At 43.0% G+C, this 23341-nt stretch overlaps 1 protein-coding gene and 1 long non-coding RNA gene across 33 annotated transcripts in view; one reads left to right on the top strand and one right to left on the bottom strand.

Moving 5' to 3' along the window:
• Positions 1 to 23341, bottom strand: part of DLG2 (discs large MAGUK scaffold protein 2) — a 2352634-nt gene that overhangs the window by 345952 nt on the left and 1983341 nt on the right. The gene's annotated exons all lie outside the window — the stretch shown is intronic.
• On the top strand, positions 4797 to 19298 carry LOC123333869. Its single transcript, XR_006641150.1, has 3 exons — positions 4797 to 4988; positions 18519 to 18705; positions 19060 to 19298. It is a non-coding gene; the product is annotated as an uncharacterized LOC123333869 (long non-coding RNA).

Genomic DNA, 23341 nt, shown 5'->3' with positions numbered 1-23341 from the left:
CTCTGTCGTTCCCTTCTCTTCCCACCTTCAATCTTCCCCAGCATCAGGGTCTTTTCCAATGAGTCAGTTCTTCACATCAGGTGGCCAAAGTATTGGAGTTTCAGCTTATGCATCAGTCCTTTCAATGAATATTCAGGACTGATTTCCTTTAGGCAGTCCAAGGGACTCTCAAGAATCTTCTCCAACACCACAGTTGAAAAGCATCAATTCTTTGGTGCTCAGCTTTCTTTATAGTCCAATTCTCACATCCATACATGACTACTGGATAAAACCATAGCTTTGACTAGATGGATGTTTGTTGGCAAAGTAATGTCTCTGCTTTTTAATGTGCTGTCTAGGTTGGTCATAACTTTTCTTCCAAGGAGTAAGTGTCTTTTAATTTCATGGCTGCAGTCACCATCTGCAATGATTTTGGAGCCGAAAAAAATAAAGTCTCTCACTTTTTTCACTGTTTCCCCATCTGTTTGCCAAGAAGTGATGGGACCAGATGCCATGATCTTTGTTTTCTGAATGTTGAACTTTTTCACTCTCCTCTTTCACTTTCATCAAGAGGCTCTTTAGTTCTTCTTTGCTTTCTCCTATAAGGGTGGTGTCATCTGCATATCTGACGTTATTGATATTTCTCCCAGCAGTCCTGATTCCAGCTTGTGCTTCATCCATCCCAGTGATTCTCATGATGTACTCTGTATATAAGTTAAATAAGCAGGGTGACAATATAGAGCCTTGACGTACTCCTGTCCTGATTTGGAACCAGTTCTGTTGTTCCATGTCCAGTTCTAACTGTTGCTTCTTGACCTGCATACAGATTTCTCAAGAGGCAGGTCAGGTGGTCTGGTATTCCCACATCTTTGAGAATTTTCCACAGTTTGTTGTGATCCACACAGTCAAAGGCTTTGGCATAGTCAATAAAGCAGAAGTAGATGTTTTTCTGGAACTCTCTTGCTTTTTTGATAATCCAGCGGATGTTGGCAATTTGATCTCTGGTTCCTCTGCCTTTTCTTGAGAGCTTATTTGGAGGTTCTAGCAGGGGAGTACAGCTACTCGTATACCCTTGACCGAAGACTGGTCCTCCTCTATTGGGGATGGTCGTCCTCTTCAACCGAGCGCACAGCTTCGGGAGGGACGCACATGGAGCCGTGAGGGAGGAAGGGGACACCTGCCTAGCCAGCCAGATCAGCCAAATCAACCCTGGCAATCAATGGGGTGACAGATGTCGCAACCAGATTGCCCTCACATCCCCTCTGCCTTTTCTAAAACCAGCTTGAACATCAGTAAGTTCATGGTTCACGTATTGCTGAAGCCTGGCTTGGAGAATTTTGAGCATTACTTTGCTAGTGTGTGAGATGAGTGCAATTGTGTGGTAGTTTGAACATTCTTTGGCATTGCCTTTCTTTGGAACTGGAATGAAAACTGACCTTTTCCAGTCCTGTGGCCACTGCTGAGTTTTCCAAATTTGCTGGCATATTGAGTGCAGCACTTTCACAGCATCATCTTTCAGGATTTGGAATAGCTCAACTGGAATTCCATCACCTCCACTAGCTTTGTTTGTAGTGATGCTTCCTAAGGCCCACTTGACTTCACATTCCAGGATGTCTGGCTCTAGGTGAGTGATCACACCATCATGATTATCTAGGTCATGAAGATCTTTTTTGTATAGTTCTTCGGTATTCTTGCCACCTCTTCTTAATATCTTCTGCTTCTGTTAGGTCCATACCATTTCTGTCCTTTATTGTGCCCATCTTTGCATGAAATGTTCCCTTGGTATCTCTAATTTTCTTGAAGAGATCTCTAGTCTCTGTTACCCTGCTGCTGTTACCCTTTGCAATACCACATTGCCTGTGTCCCTATGGATTTTCCTCCAGGTTTTAGCAAACATGCTTCCTCCAATCATCAAGCTTTTCAAGGTCACTTTGATTCTTATTTCTGTCTCTGAGGTTTGACTTTGTATTAGTAATCTTTGCTCAAATAACATTTTCAGAGGCATTCAAAAACAATTTACATTATTGGTATGACATTTTAAAATACCAAGTGTGACACAGCCTCACATATTTATTATTTCTATTTTCCTACTCCAGTTTTAATTTTCTCTTCTTAAAGCATGGACTGGGAAATTGGATGCCATTCATTTTTATAGAGATTAAAATGATAACATTGATAACAGCATCAAGCAAGTTCATATATATATGAGATATTTATATATTATCTTGTTTAATTCTCAGGATGCTGGGATTATTTTTCCAACTAACAAATAATAAAACAGAGCTCAAAGAGAAGCACTAACTTGTTCAAAGTTAAATAGTTGAAAGAAGTTAAGGATTTAAAACAGACTACCTAAAACTCTTGAACTCTTAACTACCAATTCCTACTGTTTTCCTTTAATAACCTGTCCATTTCTGGGGATCTGTGCCTACAAGATTCCAGTTCTGAAACTTGACGTTCAAGCTTCCTGAGACAGAAGCACATAACTGGGTGTGGCTGGTTGACTCTACAGGAGCCCCAACAACCTGATTTTGACATTGTTGTTCAGTCCCTAAGTCTTGTCTGACTCTTTGCTGCCCCATGGACTGCAGCCTCCTAGGCTTCCATGTCCGTCACTGTCTCCTGGAGTTTGCTCATGTCCGTTGAGTTGGTGGTGCCATCCAACCATCTCATCTTCTGTTGCTCCTTCTCCTGCTATCAATCTTTCCCACATCAAGGTCTTTTCCAATGAGTCAGCTTGTTGCATCAGGTGGCCAAAATATTGAAGCTTCAACATCAGTCCTTCCAACTGGAAGGTGAATTCTGATGCTGAAGCTGCTCAGCCTTCTTTATGGTCCAACTCTCATATTCATACATGACTACTGGAAAAACCATAGCTTTGACTATATGGAGCTTGAGCTTCAGCATCAGTCCTTCCAGTGAATATTCAGGGATGATTTCCTTTAGGATTGACTGGTTTGATCTCCTTGCAGTCCAAGGGACTCTCAAGAGTCTTCTCTAGCACCACAATTTGAAAGCATAAGTTCTTCAGTGCTCAGCTTTCTTTACTATCCAACTTTCACATCCATACATGACTGCTGGAAAAACCATAGCTTTGACATATGGACCTTTGTCAGCAAAGTGATGTCTGCTTTTTAATATGCTGTCTAGGTATGGTCCAACTTATAATGATCAGATCATATAGGACAGAAGCAAAATATGTAAGCTAGAAAATTCCACATAATTGCCATCTCCTTATCTATACAACTGTCATTAAATCATAGAAAAAAATTCTATTTGTTATGATATCTTTTTCACAACTATGTTGGTGATGGATAGAAATTTAATGCTTCTAGTTGATTCAAGCAGTTGTAGGTTTTGTTTGTTTGTTTTTTCAGATGATAATGTGAAGGCAAATGGTGGACCATATTCAGAGTCAAACTTTTTCTTTCTGTTTTTAAAAGATGAGCACTACTTGCATTTCATCTACAAAGACCACTGGCCTGGGGCTCCATGGAGTCCCTGAATAAATGATTCAAGGTTTTCCTGAGATATTTATTTCTTAGTATTATACAAAGGATGATATCAGAATAAGAATTTCTAAAATGGGAAGAGCTTCCGCGACCCTCATGGACCCCTGATGGATGACGTATAGCTTTAAGCTGATTCAACCACATTGTTCTCCCACTACATTGGCCTTCATCATTTCTCTGATTCAGGCATTTCTGGACCCCTGCTCATGCTTTTTTTCCTACTGAGAACAAATTTTTTTTATCTCTTCCTGACCCAGGAGACTTCTCCGAGTCCTTAAAGATTCACTCTGTAGAGCTTTTGATCTCTCCATCAAATCTGAGTAAGAGCCTTGCTGAGTATTCTTGGTTGTAGGTTTTCCCCTTTCATCAAATACATTTAAATACATCATGCCACTCCCTCTGGCTAGCAGAGTTTCTGCTGAAAAATCCACTGATAGCCCTATGTGAAGTCCTTTGTATGTTATTCATTGCTTCCCTTGTTGCTTTTGGGCTTCCCAGGTGGTACAGTGGTAAAGAATCCGCCTGTCAATGCAGGAGATGTGGATTCAATCCCTAGGTCGGGAAGATCCCCTGGAGTAGGCAATGGCAACCTACTCCAGTATTCTTGCCTGGGAAATTCCATGGAGTAGAGGAGCTTGGTGGGCTACAGTCCATGGGGTTGCAAAGAGTCAGATACACACACACTCACCGTGGCAGGCAGAGCTAGTTCTTGGAGTCTGGCTGCAGGCCCCAGGGATCCTCACACTCATTTAGGATCATTGGTGGGGAGGATGGTCATTTCCTGACACAGTTGGGTATTGGCCCAGTGTATCCAGAAGGTTGCATTGGCCTGCTAATGGGCAGGGCAGAGCCCACCTGGACCCAAGGTAGGATCTGGCTTGCATTGTGGGATGGTATTTTCTTGCTGTCTGCTGCCCAGCTGGTCTACAGGTTTGTGCAGGCTTCCTGGGCAGGAGGGGCTGGTGCCTGCTTATAGGTTGATGGGGCTTCCTTGGTGGCTCAGGTGGTAAAGAATCAGCCTGCAAAGCAGGAGACTCAGGTTTGATCCCTGCAATGCAGGAGATGCAGAAGACTCAGATTCAGTTCCTGGAGTGGGAAGGTCCCCTGGAGGAGGAAATGGCAACTCACTCCAGTATTCTTGCCTGGAAAGTCCCATGGACAAAGGAGTCTGGTGGGCTACAGTCCATGGGATTGCAAAGAGTCAGGCACAATTTAGCAACTGAGCTCCAGGCACAGGCATGTTGATGGGTGGGGCCGTGTCCTTGCTCAGATAAGTTGTTTGGCCTGAGGCACCCCAGCACGGACACCTGCAGGCTGTTGGGCGGGGCTGGATCTGGGCACTAATGAGCTGGAGGGAGGCTCCCACCTGGTCCCACCTCTGCCGCACTGATGCCTGGGTGGATGCACTCCCCAGTATGGCTGCCACGAGCCCCTGGCCCCAAGGAGAGCCAGGCAGCCGCCGTTCTGCTTCTCAGAGAGACTCTCCAAGACCAGCAGGTAGGTCTGACCCAGGCTCCTATCAAATGACTGTTTTTCCCTGGGTCCTGGTGTTGCAGGAGATTCTGAGTGTGCCCTTTGAGGATGGAGTCTCTATTTCCCCAGTCCTATGGGGCTCCTGCAGTTAAGCCCCCCTGGCCTTCAAAGCCAAATACTGTGGGAGAAGGTGAGGGCAGGATGATTTGAGGGAATAGCATTGAAACATGTATATTACCATATGTGAAATAGATCGTCAGTCCAGGTTCGATGCATGAGACAGGGTGCTCAGGGCCAGTGCACTGGGATGACCCGGAGGGATGGGATGGGGAGGGAGGAGGAAGGGGGGTTCAGGATGGGGGACACATGTACACCTGTGGATGATTCAAGTTGATGTATGGTGAAAGCCACTACAATATTGTAATTAACCTCCAATTAAATAAATTAAAAAAAAAGCCAAATGCTCTGAGGGCTCGGCCCCCCTGATGCCAGAGGGCACCCCCCGCCCCCCATGCAGGAGAGCCTGCTGTGTGGGGCTCAGGGCTCTCACTCCTGTGGGAGAACAACAGTATGACTTTTCTCCAGTTTGTGGGTCAGCCATGCTGGGGGGTGGTGGGATTTGACTGTATCATGAGTCCCCTACTCCTGCCCCTAAGGTTGTGGTTTCGTCATGTCTTTAGTTGTAGAAAATCTGTTCTCGTAGGTTCCAGTCTTTGTCACTGACAGTTGTTCTGCAGACAGTTGTGGCTTTGTGTGCTCGTGAGAGGAGCGGAGCTCGGGGGCTTTTCTGCCCTGCCACCTCTCTCCTCTAAGAGATGGGCCTGACGGACTTGAGGAACGTGCTTACTTGTGAGCTCCTAAAGGTAGGAGCGTGTTGTGTTAGAACTTTAGTCTCTAGCGTGTTGTTGCTAAGTCATGTCCTACTCTTTGCGACCCCATGGACTGTAGCATGCCAGGCCTCCCTGTCCCTCACTATCTCCTGGAGTTTGTGGGTGTGTAATAACTGAAGAGGGGAGTGACTGAATAAGCAAGTGAGTGAATACTATATTCTCACTACATTATCTTAGGCAAATAATCAGCCAAGTTGATTTGACACTGGCATCACCTGATGAATTCACTATCTTTCAGGAAAATCCATTTGGGGTCAGCTGTAGTGAGCAAAAAAAAAAGTTCTTTGTGTTGAATCTAAATAATCTTGCTGGTATGTTTCGCTCTCTGGATTTCGTTCTAACCTCTAGGGGAAAAAAAAACTGAGAAGTGAAAGTTATTTGGTCGTGTCCAACTCTTTGCGACCCCATGGACTCTACAGTCCATGAATTCTCCAGGCCAGAATACTGGAGTGGGTAGCCTCTGCCTTCTGAGGGCTCACCAAACATTTTGCTTTTTCTGTGATTGCTTCTTTTCCATGGGCCTCTTTCTCATATTTGAAGATGGTTTTTCCTTTTCTAGGTTAAATGACCTCATTCCCTTCTACTTCCCTTCCTATCATTCTCACCAAGTGGCCATTTGTTTCTGCTTGCATACCCCCAGTGACAGGGAGTTCTATTTTTCTAGTCTGTGCCACTTTGAGATGGTCTTATGAGTATTATTTCTAGCATCTTATTGTGATTTAATGCCTCATCCGAGACGCAGCTGAGTGCAGGTGAGGTCAATTGTGGCGAAATGGAAGCTTTTACTCTATTACTTTAATGCACACCTGGTGTAGTAGCTATCTGGGCTTCTCAGGTGGCACTAACGGGAGAGACTCTGCCTGCCAGTTCAGGAGATGCAAGGAATGTGAGTTTGATTCTTCGGTTGGGGAAAGCCCCTGTGTAGTATCTACAGCTAAACACAGTGCTGATAAAACATCCATTTCTTTAAAATATCCACTTTGTCATTTAAAATATCCATTTTGTCATTTCCTTTTTCCACCTAAGGGAAGGGCTGAACTAGAATAACACATAGCCATCGTCAAGCAGTCTCCCACTCGGGGGAGGGCAGTGGCAGGTAAAGACACAGTTAAGCACCGAGTGGTTACGTGCTAGGCTAGGATCAAGTCAGAATGCTCTGGGACCCAGAGGAGGGGCCCTGCTGAGGTATGAGGAGGCATATAAAGGTTTTCTGGAGGAAGTGACATCAAGAAATGAGATCTGAATGAGTTATCCAGGTAAAGATGGGTTGGGGTGTCCACGGAGGACTGTGGAGAGAGGCGTGGGCAGAGGAGTGGCAATAGTGTTCCAGACAGGGAGACACACGCGAAGGTCTGGAGGTGAAAGCGGCTGGCACATTTGAGGCAAAGAAAGTAGTTGTTACTAAAGGGCAGAGAGGAGAGGCGGAATAAATGAAGGGGATGTTGTTGTTTAGTTGCTAAGTCATTCTGACTCTTTTAAGACCCCATGTAGCCCACCAGGCTCCTCTGTCCATGGGATTTCCCAGGCAAGAATACAGGAGTGGGTTGCCATTTCCTTCTCCAGGGGATCTTCCGCACCCAGAGATCTAACCCAGGTCTCCTGCATCCCAGGCGGATTCTTTATTGTCTGAGCCACCAGGGAAGCCCAAGTGAGGGTGGTGGTGATGATAAAGAGGAAGATGATGGTAGTGGCCGGTGGTCCAGTGGTTAGGGCTCTGTGCTTCTACTGCAGGGAGCACGGATTTGATTCCCGGTTGAGGAGCATGCAGTGCAGTGAGGCAAAAAAAAAAAAAAAAAAAAAAAATGGTAGTGGTGATAAGTCATGCATATATACTTGCTCTGTGGCAGGTACTGTTCTAAGCATTTCCTATATTTTGATTTTCTTAACCCTTATAAGAGCTCTATGAAGTAAGAACACATAAGAAAGTGAAGTGTTAGTCACTTAGTCATGTCCAACTCTTTGCAACCCCATGAACTGTAGCCCACCAGGTTCCTCTGTCCATGGAATTCTCCAGACAAGAATACTGGAGTGGGTTGCCATTCATTCCCTTCTCTAGGGGATCTTTCCAACCTGCTGCAGGCAGATTCTTTACTGTCTGAGCCACCAGGGAAGCCTAAGAACACATAAGTGCCAATTTAATAGAGCGGGGGCCAGTAACCCCCTGTGAGGAACCGGGTTGCACAGCAGGAGGTGAGTGGAGGGGTTAGACTGCAGCTCTCCAACTCTCATATCACCCTCCAACCTTCTGTGGAAAGACTGCCTTCCAGGAAGCCTGTCCCCTGTGCCAAAAAGATTGGGGACCACTGTAACAGAAGACACTGGGGCAAAGGCAGATTCAATACTTGTTCAAGGTTTCACTGCTACTGAATGGCAAAGCCAGGAATTAAACCCCAGGCAATCCAGTTTAAGGGTCAGCATTCCTAACCATGATACATTACGTGAATTTACAGTTTATCTTGACTGCAATGGGAAGCCATTTCTCAGCTTAGAATTGAGGAATGTTATTTCACCATCACTCCTGTCTCCCCCGGAGTGCTTACAGCTAGAGAGAATACAGACAATATTCCAGATGTATGTGCATTGCCTGCCCCACGAAGGGTCTCCAGGTTGAACTAATCCCTTTGCAGATGCCTCTCAGAAGGCATCACTGCTCGTGGCTGCTGAAGTTTTCCATCCCAACTCCTGTTGTCCACCTGCTCTGAAAGCAGTCCTGGGAAGAAGGACACGATTCCAATCTAGGTCCTGTGATTTACCATTTCTATGACCTTGGGTAAATTACTTAATCCCTTTGAGCTTCAGTTCCCTCATATGCAACTAAGATGCATGAGTGCACATGCTAAATCGCCTCAGCTGTGTCCAATTCTTCTCAACCCTATGGACTGTCGCCCGCTAGGCTCCTCTGCCCATAGGATTCTCCAGGCAAGAATGCTGGAGTGGGTTGCCACGCCTTCCTCCAGGGGATCTTCCCCACCCAGGGATCGAACCTGCATCTGTTATGTCTCCTGCATTGGCAGGCAGATTCTTGACCACTAGCACCACCTGGGGAGCCCCATGCAATTAAGATATTAATCCTTACTTTGCTGGGTTGTGGTAAGGATGATTAAGATTATGCAAATGAAGTACTCAACACCTGGAACATTGGGTCGGTGAATATCTATTATTAAACACGGACTTCTCAATGACTTCTATCAGCAATAATAAAACCAAAGAATAGATTTTGGTAGAAGATTGTCTTGGAATAAGAGTAGCTAAGAACTACACATTTAACTTAAGTGTTAATTGTGGGGGAAAAAATAGAAAGGAATGACCCAGTGGGAAAGGGCCAGATAATTGGCACCGGATTTCAATTAAAGTTAGTCAGGTGCAAAACACTGGGGGCTGTTTGAAGCAAATTATTTCACAGTTGGGGGTCTGGGTTGTATGTGGCAGGGGGCAGCAGGAAAGAAACTGGGGCAGAATCCAAGTGATTTCTACTTTAAGTACAGAGAATGGGGATAGTAAAATGAGCAGATATAGTACCAATGAATCAAATCAATGTAGAAGGCACCATCTTTTCTCAAGAGGGGGGAAGAAATGTCTATTTTTAATTTCCTGAAATGATGTGATATAGTGAGATGGAAATTTGTGTTCTGTTGCTTGCTGTGCCACTAACTTAGGTCAGCTAACGAGCCACTGAAGAATATAGAAGGTGCCAAACCCCCCAATTTCTAGGGACCCCTGCGGCTCAAAATTCAGTGATTTCCATGGATTAAAAATAACATCTCAAAGTATTTTACAGTTAGTAAATTGTTTTCCCACCTCACTTTTTTTTTTTAACCGAACAAGGTGAGATATAAACAAACAAATGTAATAAAAGCATTTACATGTATTAAGTGATCCTTATCACATACTTGTGAAGGAAGCAAGGAAACTATAAATATCCCATTGAATCTTGAAGTGTGAGCAGGCTGGGTGGTTGGCACAGAACATGAGAGAGAAGGGGAAAATGGCACCAGCAGAAGTGAGCCTGTATGCCCTTTAAGATATTTTGTCAATAAGTGGCCAGGGGAGGGTTTTACAATGGCATTTAACACAATTTGATTTGTGTTTGGGAAGATCAACTATGACAACAGTGAAAAGTTGGAGTTGGAGAACTAAGTAATCAAAAATAAGACAACCAGGTGGGAGACGATTGCCGTGTTACACATGGTAGATAATGAAGGCCTGAGTTAGAAAAATGAGAATGGAATTGAGGGTGGGAAATAAGTGTAGGCTTGAGAGAGGATGCAGGGGGAGGTTCTGTATGGCTCCTCTCCTCAAATACGTGTGGGAAGTAGAGTTTAAATAGTGTTTATAGTGCTGAGTAGATGAGAAATGGGAAATGAGAAAGCTGGTTAGAGAGGGGTGATGATACCATTAATCAAAATGGGAACACAAGGTGGAAAGTGGGTCTGGACAAGAGAATCTGTGTGTCCGTAGCTCAGTCGTGTCTGACTCTTTTCGACTCTTTTAGACTGTAGCCCACCAGGCTCCTCTGTCCATGGGATTCTTCAGGCAAGAATACTGAAGTGGGTTACCATTCCCTTCTCCAGGGGATATTCCTGACCCAGGGATTGAACATGGGTCTCCTGCATTGCAGGCAGATTCTTTACCATCTGAGCCACCAGGGAAGACCCCAGGACAAGAGGATAGTGCATTTTGTTTTAGATATGTTGAATTTGCTGTGTCTATTGGACAGCTACAGTTTTACAGGGAGTTGGGAAATAGCCATCTGAAGCTTAGAGAAATAATGTTATCATTTTGTTCTTGATATTCCTAAGGTCAGTACCCTGATCTGACTAGACCTGCCTGTTGTACAATAGGTGAGTAATAAGAGTACTCACAGTGTTGCTATAGGATAGATTAGTTAATGGGCTTCCCTAGAACCTACCTGCCAATGCAGGAGATGTAGGACATGTGGGTTTGATCTCTGGGGAAGATCCCCTGGAGGAGGGCATGGCAACCCACTCCAGTCTTCTTACCTGGAGAATCCCATGGACAGAGGAGCCCGGGCTATTGTCCACAGGTAGTTAATACATGTAAAATACTTACAGGAGTGCCTGATATATAGTGAGGATATATAATTATTGACTATTACTGACCTCCTCCCCTGATACTCACCGAGTAAGAGGATAACCTGGACTAGTATAAAATTATCTTAAATACTTAGGCCAAGGAGAAGTGCTGAGATTATAGGCACTGAAAGAGGAAGCTTGGTACTCTGGAAAGCACTATCCTAGGAGTTAGAAGACCTGAGTGTTTGTCTCATCCTGCTGTTAGCTTATTTCACTTCGGGAAGTCTCTTTATCTCTCTGGGACTCCGTTTCTTCACCTAGAAAGAGAACCTCCTGCTAAATATCTGATTTGCCTTCTAGTGACTAATAAATATGTTCTATGCTTAATATGTATTTTGTTGACAGCTTGAGAAAAACAGTTCACTCAGCATTAAACTTTTCAAACACCCTCCAGCTCATCCCAGAGTGAACGAACTATAAATTGTATTTGAAGTGGAAATTTCTAATTAAGTTCCCTTCTCCTCCTGGAGGCTGTTGCACTTGGTTGCCAGTGATAACATTTCTGACAGCTGCTGCATAAAAGCTCAAGACCAGATCCCTCCTGGAGAAGAGGCAAAATGAAAAATTGATACTGAATATTTGCATGCCTTAGCAATTAAAATTAACATCCTTTTAAAATTTGGTTTGCTGATGCAAGTAGGCATACGTTAAAAAAAAAAAGAAAAAAAAGAAACCTTTAAAAATGTTTTGGTTTACCAGGGCATTTGTAGAGGACTGATCATTTTGGAGTCTTTAACTGAAAATGATAAGGTATAATTTGACCATCCAAAGCCAACTTACTCTAGGGCAAAACACAATAAATATGTTTTAGGGTTCATATGCTTGGAGTAACAAAGTGACTATCTTTATAAGAATATGTAAGCAAAAATGTATCTCTAGCTCTGACTTTTCCTTTAAGTCTAGACTTACATTTATTTGTTTACTTGACACCTCCAGTTGAATGTCCAAGATTTTCCAAAGGCACCATGTTCAAAATCAAACTCTTAATTTTTTCCTCAAAACCTGTTTCTGGGGGATTTTTCCACTTTCAGTAAATAGTAATACCACCATCCATCACTCAAACCACTCAACCAAGAACCTACACAACGACCAACCTTTATTCTCTCTCCCTCCCACCTCCCCCATATGGTCATCAGCATGTCTATTTTTAGCTTTAAGCAGCATTTTAATTTCATCCACTTTTACCCAACTCCAGCCCTACCCTCTTGGCCAAGCTGCCATTTCTCCCCGGGCATCTGCAGTAGTCTCCAGACTGGACTCTGCTTTCACTCTATCTCTCCCACTGTTCTCTATCCGTTTTCAACCTAACAGCCACCATGATCTTTTCAAAATGTATTTCTGATCATGCCTCTTTCCAGCTATTTTTTTTCTCCCATTGGTTTCTTGTTGCGTGTACGTGCTAAGTCATTTCAGTCATGACCCACTCTTTGCGACCCTATGGACTGTACACAGCCCACCAGGCTCCTCTGTCCATAGGATTCTCCAGGCAAGAAGACTGGAGTGGGTCGCCATACTCTCCTCCAGGGGATCTTCCTTACCCAGGGATTGAACCCAGGTCTCGTACGTCTCCTGCATTGGCAGGCGGGTTCTTTACCACCAGCGCCACCTGGGAAGCCCAGTTTTCTTGTACTTTGAATAAAATCCCAACACCCAACCATGACCTCCACTCATCCTTCTGATTCCATCTCATTGCACTCTTTGCCTCCTTCTCTATTCCACAGGCATAAGGGCCTTCATTCTGTTTCACCTAAATCCAAGTTCCCTCCAGCCTTGGGGCCCCCATATCAGCTGTCTTTCTGACTGTGGTCCTCTTCCCCAGCATTTCTCCCATTTGATCCCTCATTTTCACAATTCTCAGCTTGAAGCCCAGTTCCACAGAGAGCCCTTTGCTGACTACCCCCAATTAAGTAGGCTTCCAGCCTATCTTGTTTTAATTTCTTACAGTACTTAGGCCCACCTGATATTTTGCTTCTTGTTATCTCACGTGCTCCAAGAAAAGCTTCCTGTGAGTAGGGACCTTGTCTCTCTTATATCCCTACCTCTAATACCTGGGGCACTATCTAGATACCTAATGATGTTTCTTGACTTAAAAGAATGATTATAATTATTAGAGCACATCATTTTTATTTAAACCATTAAAATTTATTTGACAACCACTTATAGCATACTTACTATGAGCCGGGTTACAGTTAAGAGTCCTTTTCAGAAAGAATTTGTCATTCTGAGGGGGAAAATGGCTGAATAAACTGGATACACTGAATCAGAATCTCTGAGGGTGAGGCCCAAAAATGTTTATTTTAAGAACCTGTCTAATGACAGATGATCAGTCAGATGTGGGCACCTCTCATGAACGTGTAGCTCTTTGTTCTCCCGTGCACTCTGCTGGCTCTCTCTTCATACTAAATTTGGTTTTAGTCTCCAGTTGTGCTCCGATTTTTCTGATTTACAAACTTTCTGGCCTTCTGGGGCTCTATCACTAAGTAGGACTTGGAACAATGGCTTGGGAACTTCCTTGAAGATGTACTTTGTAGGGCTTCCCTGGTGGCTGAGTGGTAAAGAATCCTCCTGCCAACGCAGGAGACATGGGTTTGATCCCCAGTCCAGGAAGATCCTGCATGCTGTGCAGTAACCAAGCCTGAGCGCCCCCACTACTGGGCCTGTGGTCTAGAGCCTGTGCTCTGCAACGAGAGAGGCCACGGCAACGAGAAGCCAGTACAGTGCAACTGCAGAGGAGCCCCCGCTTGCTGCAACTAGAGAAAGCCCACGCAGCAGCAAAGACCCAACACAGTCACAAAAAAAGGCACTGCCATTGGGGAAAAAAAGATATACGTTGGAAAGGAACACATGAGCATGAGAACACTGACCCATACAGCACACAGCTGACCCGTTCTTTTCAATCCAGGGCCCTGCCCACCACACTGCACTTTGTGCGTGGGTCTCTGTCAGTACTAGCATCTCTCAGCACCATGCTGGGCTGCAGGTGTCATGATGCAGGTGTCCTTGAAGTCCCCACCCCCGTCTCAATGTCTTTGAAGACACTGTTGCTGAAGGATCACTCAACTCCACATCACCTAATGGCCAAAATTGTTCAGGCAAAGGGTCAAGGTCTGGGGCAGGAGGCTAAATTCCTGCCCTCAAAGATCTGCTTCTCCCTTCACCCTCTGAGCTTTCTATTCTGGGATGGGTGTGTGTATGATTCCAGGCTGACAGATTCCCTTAGGTTATGATCGGATTGGAAACGGAGGCCTTTCTCTGCTGGATGGTGGTAGTAAAAGCAACCTACATGTTCAGCATGTATGCCCCTTTGAAATCAGTGTACTGATTGCAAATATTCAATTATCAAAAAAAAAAAAAAACAACTTAGTTTTTTGGGTTTCTGATATTAAACTCTCACTAAATAAAGTAAAAAGTCGCTCAGTCGTGTCCAACTCTTTGCAACCCCGTGGACTACAGCCTACCAGGCTCCTCCGTCCATGGGATTCTTCAGGCAAGGATACTAAATGTAGTGTTAAAAACACCACTGAAAGGGAATTGGTTAAACAAGCTATGAAATATCCATGCAATGGAATACTACACAGTCATTAAAAGCAATGACATGTGTCTAATATTCTGATACTGAAAAATACCCATGATACCTCACTAAGTTAAAAAGAAAGGTACAAAACTGTGTGTGTATATAACCCTATTCTTAGGAAGAAAATGATCTATGATCTTATAGGGAAGGCATGAAAATTATACAATCAAATGCTAATGGAGAATATCAAAGGGCTAAGTTTTTGAGGCTCAATGGGGGAGAAATGCTGAAGAAGAGAGACGGGATTGCAGTTTACATTATAGTCTTTAGCAGAATCTGAATGATTTTTGAGTGAGCATGTATTATAAGAATAACTTTAAAGTTATTGAAAAAGTTTTAACTATTGAATTTGAGGTTTGTGTTACTTTGACAATAAAAAACAAAAAAGGGCTACCAAGGCAGATTAAAAATACAGTAATGTTTATAGGAAAACTGAGTAAATTTGAGTAATCAAATTTTCAAACATTATATGAATCTATTCAATAGATATTTGCTGAGTGTGCCTTCATTGTACTAAGTTTGGGGGAGGCACTGGTAAAAAAAAAAGCAATGGTTGTGCCCTCAGTAAACTAGAATCTACCAGAAATTCTCAACTGGGTATGGAAATGTTGGGGAGAGGTAGGTATTTTTTGTTCTTAAAATGTTCGAGTTTGGAGTCAGCGTTAACCATGCAAAGCTCAGGCGTTAAGTCCTGCAGACTATAGCACAGTCATACACAGTGAGAAGCTCTTCCTCCAAAAATGCAATAGCACCTGCCACAAGAAATACTGGATCAGCACCATTTTTCGTGTAAATATGCTAATCCCAAATGAACTTTAATGAGATTATAGAATATGTGAAAGAGAGTCTTGGTTTTCTCCCTCCCAATCCCCCCCACCGTTGGTTGACCTCCTTAATAAGCATTAAAATCAGTTTAAAGGAAGGAAAAAACTGTCTTGAGAGACGTACATGTCAAATGGTCCATTTCTAAAGCATCTGAAAGGCTTGTGTAGGAATGAGGTGCTAATGGAATTATCTTGGTCAAAATGTATTAATGCAAAACTCAAACTCTGGCTACTTGATGTTTGTTTCACTCTAGCTCCTCAGGATAATGATATCCTTTTGTGTTTGGGCTCATGTGTATCTTGTATCAGATGACTGTTGTCCATGATTACATCTCAGCGTTTAACTTATTCATCACCTAAAAATAAGTTCATCATCTTATGGTCTAAGAGCACCCAGAAACAGTTTTTCCAAGTTCGGGCAAACTGTGTCAAGGACTCTTAAATCCTCTTTTCAATCGTTTCATCAGTCAAATCAGAAAGAGATCTGCAAAGACACAAATGTGGAAAATTGAACTGTTTTTTTACCCCTTTGGTTGAGAAATGGTATTTATTAATCTATTTTCCTTTCAAAATATCTTTGAGTTTTTGTTCTTTCTCTTCTAATTTACTACTGTAGCCCCAACTCTTGATCTGGACTATTTTGCCACAAACCCCCTCCCAACTATTTTGAAAAATTCAAACTACAGAAAAATTGAAAGAACAGTACAGTGAAAATCCGTATTTTTCATCAAGTTTTAACAGCTGCTAATATTTTGGCATGTTTACTCTCTCCCGCTCCCACTTTCTCTGCCCACCTGTCTTTCTCTCAGTTGTTATCTCCACATCTATCTCAGAAGAGAGAGGAGGCACTTACACAAACACACCTTTTTATTCTGAAGCATTTGAAACGTGTAGCAGACATTGGGCCACTTCCAACCTAACATACTGGCAAGGTATCTCCTCAGTGTAAAGATATTTGCCATATAACCATTACTACACTTGATCCAATATACTGTACCTACAAATTTCCTTAATTGTCCTCAAAATGTCTTCTATAGTTTTTTCCCCCCTTCAATCAAGGAGGATTGAAGCAAGGTTTACTCATTGTATTTGATTGTTACTGTGCCTTCAGTAATTATTAATCTAAAACAGTACCTTCTTTTTTCTTTAATGACATTGCCTTTCCCCCTTTATTCTTCCCTTCTCCCTTCCCTGCTATTCCTTTATTGCTTTCTTTTTTCCTAACAGTTCAGGCCAGATGCTTATAGACTGTTCCACATTCTGAATTTGTCTGTTTCTTTCAGATCATTATCAGGTCAAACTTTTTTCACAAAATCTTGAGTAATATTGCCTACTCAGTATCACATTCTGAGGACCAAAATGTGAGATCGTCTCACTATTGGTGATAAAGTTCGGCTATTTGGTTGAGGACCACCAGATCTCTCCATTCTAAAGGAATCTTTGTAAACACAAATCTGTGATTGGTTGAAACCATGTGAATATCCTCTTTCCCGTAAACTTCCATCTCAATTTTTTTCAGCATCTACTATGCTTGTCTGAAACAATTATTTTATTGAGGGTTGGAAAATGGTAATTTTCTAACCCTCTTTTTTTTTCCCTAGAATCATTAGCTGTTAATTTAATGACTACCTGTAGAAAGATTATCTAAGGAAAAAGAAGAAGATATTCAATTTACTTGCTGTTCTTATCTGTTATTTTAATTTTCACCCTCCTTTAATGTTTTATTATTATCTTTTAAGACATAGAAATAATTCAGACATTTCAAATAATGAAAACAATACAGAAGAATGACAATTTGAATGTCTCCTTTCTAATCTAACTTTCAGGTAACCACTGATAATAAATATGACTTCTATACATTTTTCCACACATACAAAAACATTCCCAGCTATATTCCTGATGCCTAGAATACTACCTGGTGCCTCTAAATGATGGCATATACTATATTTATTGGAAAAATTTATGTATAAGTGGACCCAGGTAGTTCAGGTGGTGCTAGTGGTAAAGAATCTGCCTGTCAGTGCAGGAGATGCAGGTTCAATCCCTGCTCAGGAAGCTCCCCTGGAGAAGGGAATGGCTACCCACTCCAGTATTCTTGCCTGGAGAATCCCATAGACAGAGGAGCCTGGAGGGCTACAGTCCATGGGGGTCATAAAGAGTTGGACACAACTGATCAACTAATATACACACACACGCACACACGTAGTTCAAACCCATGTTGTTCAAGGGTTGACTGTCTATAAGGACAAAAGCACATATATTTATCTCCATATAAAGTTATTTTAAAAAATACACCAAATGACACAGTGTTAAATAATTTGCACTCTTTGTCCATTAATATTACCTTTTTATGAATAAATATTACTAACTAGACTCCAAGCCTCACAAGGACAATCCCAGCCATTGTCTTATTCCTCATGTATTTCTAGGATGTGGCACAAATTCCCTTCCTCACAGATTATTATGGAGGTTGATTGCAATTACATGTGCAGAATAAATCCCTTTCCCAGTGAGGAGGCCTTAAGACTCCTATTCCTCTAAAGGAAAAAAAAAAAAGCATTATTAATCAGCTTACCAAAAAATTTGGTGGCCAACTGCAGTGATTAGTAATGAAAAGAAAACAAACTAGAAAAGGGCATGATGAGAAGAGAATGAGTGGAGGAGACATGCAGGACCCCGACAAGGAGGCAGTCAGCTTTCCCTAAAGGGTGGGGTTTTCTGAGCTGGAGAGGCAATGTGGTTGTTTCTTTTTTGGGGGGGCCCTAACCACTGGACCATCAGGGAAGTCCCTGGAGCTGCTGTCTTGAATGTGGGAAGTGCTAGCTGGACCACACAAAATATAGCCTTAATTCTGAGGCAATGATTTCATTACAAAGTTTCCTAATCTGGAGAACTTTGAATCAGTTCAAAACTCTTCTAAAACAACAAACTGCATAAAATCAAAAGAGTGAGGAGGAACGACTTCTTCTGGAATTACCTGCTCTTCCTCACTTCCTTCGTTCCTTCAAGCATACATCAGAGCCTCAGAAATTAGCCAAGGCTGTGTGGAGTCTTTTACCGTCAACCCCAAGTGAATATTTTAAGTATCAGAAAATTTTCCATTTAAAAAGTCAGGGAGGTATTTTCAGTCCTTTAAATCTTTTCTAATTACTAACTAATTTCCCTCCTTCCAGCTCTCCCAATTTAGCACACAGAACGCAGCTCCCAACAGAAAACAACTCCCCAGTGAAGTCTGAGTTTCCATGGTTGGTTGCCGAAGCTCTGGATGTGAACAAAGCTAAAAAGCCACACTCCCATAGTTAGAGAAAAAAATACATCAAGAAATCGGTTTCACTGCCATGGTGCAGTTCCTAGCACAAAGTAAGTGCTCAGTTAATAAAGGGAGGGAGGGAGAAAGAATCAAGAGATGAGACAGAAAAGAGAGAATGACTAAAGAGGAAAGAAACCCAGTGAAATGGACTTTCCTTAAACAGCGACCAGAAATGTAAATGTGGGAGTTTACTAATAAAGAGAATACAAATAACGGAATATTGAGCAAGTGGGTATTGCGCTGGGCTTGTTATTGCATGTCCTCCCAAGACCTTTGCTGAGCTTAACTTTTACGATGAAGAAACTGAGGCACAGGGAGATTAAAAGCTTTCAAGCCGGCTGGGCTGGGATAAGAACTCCAGCCCGTGATAAACACAAACTACCTGCTTTCTCCCCTACACTCAGGCTGCAGCTGACGCTCGCTGACAAGCACCTATGCCAGATGCTGCCCAGTGGACGCCCCCCCCCCCCCCCACCTCCGCCCACCCCCTATCCCTTACATCACATGGCTCAAAGGACGCCTTCTAACAGCTGCCCCAGCTCCCGCCAAGTGCCTGCCCTCAACCTTGGGCCATTCAGCCTTTCCATTTTCTTAAACCACGCCCTCCAAGCATGCTCTCACAGTCCTGATTTCTAGGGACTGCTCCTTTCAGCCTCAATTATTCAGAGCATCCCCCCATCCCCTGCACTCAGTAACTCCCTCACTTTGGGCATTATAGAGAGCTCAACCTGTCCCCCCACCCCCACCCCCAGCATCTTAATGTCAAAGCCTTAGATGTTTCCCGTGGCCAAATTCAGCCCCGGGTCCCACCCTCCCGCTCAGCTCCCTTCTTGGACTGTACTTCATTCTATACTTCACTCTACACTTGGGCTGGTTCCCTTAAAGGCGGGCTGCAGGCTCGGCCACATCCTGTGATTAAGTCAGTAAGGAGTGTGGGAGGCTGGAGGTGGAGAAGCAGCGCTGGAGCTGCCTGAAACCCCGGACTCTCAGACTTCATCCACTGTCCTGACAGCCGCCAGCATCCGAGAAATAACACACAAAACTACCCCTTGCTGTTCTTGGCACTGAGCGTTCAGTGGAACCCCGACATGGAACTCTATGTTCTTTAAAATCTCCTTCCCATTTCTCGTTTTCCTTTACCATTTAGTCTTGCGTGCAGCTTTCTGTTGCCGTTTTCTCTTTTGCCCAACACCTAACCACCTGGAGAAGTGACCACATCCATGCTCCGCAGAGGTGGGCTCCTCAGGATCTCCGCTTTGTCTTGCCCTCCCGTCCCCATACTTCCGCCCCGCTCGGGGTCTCACCTCCGCGATCCTCTCCTCACCTCTGATCAGCTGCATCTGTAACCGCCTCCCCGCTGCCTCCCGCTTCCTTATCTTTCCTCTACGGCTCTCTTCCCTCTTCCCGCCGCCGTCTCTCTTGCCTTTCTCCTACCCCCTCCCTCTGACCGATCGGTTTTCTTACTACATCCTTTTTTTCTCTTCTCCCTTCGATTTCTCCTGCTCTGTTGGAAGCACAGCCCACGACTTAGCGTGTTTGCCACCTAACGCAGACTTTCTGGAATTGGTTGCCCATTCGAAGTCCAAACTGACTTGCTTCTTCCAGAGCCCTATAATTATGATAATAAAAAATAAAGTTTTCTCACTCCCCAAATTAATACGACCGAAACATCGAGTTAGCTCTCAAATATAGGCAAACCAGAGGAGCTCGCTCTCAAGCTGAAATAAAATTCATTGCTTCTATTTTGAAATGTCATCTCAGGCTGTCTTGTTTATATTTCATGTTCTGTGACTCTAAGTCGAAGACAAGCCTGAAGTTAGGGTTTTTCTGCATTGGGTTTCTGGGGAAGCTCCCTAGGCTTTATAAGACCATGTAGCTGCTGTAAAATATTTTTTAAAAACCCACTTGTTCTTGTCTAATGTACAGCCCTACTGTAAAATATCAAGGAATTGATCGAAAGCTCATATTCCTTCTTAAAATAGCCGTTACATGCTGAATGTTTTAGACCCCAAGTTTTCCTTCTCACATTCTCCTTTTTCCTTACTAGCATCAGCCAGTCATCAGCAGCTTAACTCTAAGCTTCTGAGCATGTGTATAGTTCAAGGTTTACATCACCTCTATGGAAACCTTCAGTTCTTACCCATCCTTTGCCAACAACTCATTCCCTCATAAAAGCGTGAAAACATCACTGCATTGATGTGATTTTAGTATGAAGCTCAAATACAAAATACAGGGTTGACAGAGGCACTTGGGGAAAAGTCACATTGGAGACTTGAAATGACTGGTAGAAAACCATGAATATTAGATCAGATTATACAAGCTTGTCATCTATTTGCAGGGAATGAGTCAGTTCTAAATATTGCTTCTCTTCAAAGTCAGGTATAATAAGAAAGTGAGGTAAACTAGGAAAAAGGTATGTTCCTCCCCCCCCACCAATGAATAGGGGATAAAATAAGTGTACATAAAATGATAAATCACTAAGAAAGTATGTGTAATTGTACAACATGTTTTTTCAGGATAATGTATGTAAAAGTGTCTGTTGTATGTATGAAAAGTAACGTTCTTGGTTTCGTTTTTGCTGGCCTGTGGGTGTCTGGCCATGTAAGTTTCCTGTCTGTGGTATTAATCCACTTTAGGATTAGTAGACGGGTGGGGTTCTCAAAACAAAAAGCTTGTATTTGACTTTCCACCATCTAGAAATTCCTGCCTCATCTTGATCTTTATTAATTGCTGTGTGGGAAAAATAAACCAGTTCCACTTTTATATTTCTTTAAAGAAAGTAAATTGTTCTGCAATTATTTATATGTGTATATATCCATATTCATAGAATGTATGTATATTCACATATATATCCAGTGTATCAAAATATAACTTGTTGTTCAGTTGCTAAGTCATGTCCACCTCTTCAGGACCCAATGGACTACAGCATGTCAGGCTTCCCTGTCCTCTACTATCTACTGGAGTTTGCTCAGACTCATGTCCATTGAGTCAGTGATGCCACTGAACCATCTCATTCTCTGTCACCCCCTTTTCCTCCTGCCTCAGTATTTCCCAGTATTAGGGTCTTTTCCAATGAGTCAGCTCTTTGCATTAGGTGGCCAAAATATTGGAGCTTCAGTATCAGTCCTTTCAATGAATTTTCAGGGTTGATTTCTTTTATGATTGACTGGTTTGATCTCCTTGCTGTCCAGAGGACTCTCAGGAGTCTTCTCCAGCACCACAATTCAAAAGCATCAATTCTTCAGTGCTCAGCCTTATTTATGGTCCAACTCTCACATCTGTACATGACTACTAGAAAAACTGTAACTTTGACTAAATGGACCTTTGTCAGCAAAGTGATGTCTCTGCTTTTTAATACACTGTCTAGGTTTGTCATAATTTTTTTCTTTCAAGGAGTAAACATCTTTTAATTTCATGGCTGTAGTCACTCTCTGCAGTGATTTTGGAGCCGAAGAAAATATAGTCTGTCACTGTTTCTACTTTCCCCCCATCTATTTGCCATGATCACTGCAGATGGTGATTGCAGCCATGAAATTAAAAGACGCTTACTCCTTGGAAGAAAAGTTATGCCCAACCTAGACAGCATATTAAAAAGCAGAGACATTACTTTGTCAACAAAGGTCCATCTAGTCAAGGCTATGGTTTTTCCAGTAGTCATGTATGGATGTGAGAGTTGGACTATAACGAAAGCTGAGCTCAGAAGAATTGATGGTTTTGAACTGTGGTATTGAAGACTCTTGAGAGTCCCTTAGACTGCAAGGAGATCCAACCAGTCCATCCTAAAGGAGATCAGTCCTGGGTGTTCTTTGGAAGAACTGATGTTGAAGCTGAAACTCCAGTACTTTGGCCACCTCATGCGAAGAGCTGACTCATTTGAAAAGACCCTGATGCTGGGAAAGATGGGCAGGAGTAGTAGGGGACAACAGAGGATGAGATGGTTGGATGGCATCACTGACTCAATGGATATGGGTTTGGGTAGACTCGGGCAGTTGGTGATGGATAGGGAGGCCTGGGGTGCTGTGGTTCATGGGGTCACAAAGAATCGGACGTGACTGAACTGAACTGATTTGCCATGAAGTGATAGAGCCAGATGCCATGATCTTAGTTTTTTGAATGTTGAGTTTTAAATCAGCTTTTTGACTCTCTTCTTTTGCCTTCATCAAGAGGCTCTTTAGTTCCTCTTCATTTTCTGCCATTAGAGTGGTGTCATCTGTATATCTGAGGTTTGTGATATTTCTCCTGGCAATCTTGATTCCATCCTGAGCTTCATCCAGCCTGGCATTTCACATGATGTGCTCTAGATATAAGTAAAGTAAGGAGGGTGACAATACACAGCCTTATTGTACTCCGTCCCCAATTTTGAACCAGTCCATTGTTCCATGTCTGGTTCTAACTGTTGCTTCTTGGCCTGCAAACAGATTTCTCAGGAGACAAATAAGGTGGTTTGGTATTCTCATCTCTTTAAGAATTTTCCAATTTGTTGTGATCCACACAGCCGAAGGCTTTAGTGTAGTCAGTGATGCAAAAGTAGATGTTTTTTGGAATTCCCTTCTTTTTCTATGATCCAGCAGATGTTGGCAATTTGATCTCTGGTTCCTCTGCCTTTTCTAAATCCAGTTTGTACATCTGGAAGTTCTCGATCATGGATGGGGTTAGGATAATTCACTATTTTAGATTAGTGTTTTT

This window comes from Bubalus bubalis, chromosome 5 (assembly GCF_019923935.1).
Source record: "Bubalus bubalis isolate 160015118507 breed Murrah chromosome 5, NDDB_SH_1, whole genome shotgun sequence".
In the NCBI taxonomy this organism is placed as follows: domain Eukaryota; kingdom Metazoa; phylum Chordata; class Mammalia; order Artiodactyla; family Bovidae; genus Bubalus; species Bubalus bubalis.
The sequence above is the reverse complement of the archived record's forward strand: the minus strand, read 5'-3'. Positions and strand labels throughout refer to the sequence as shown.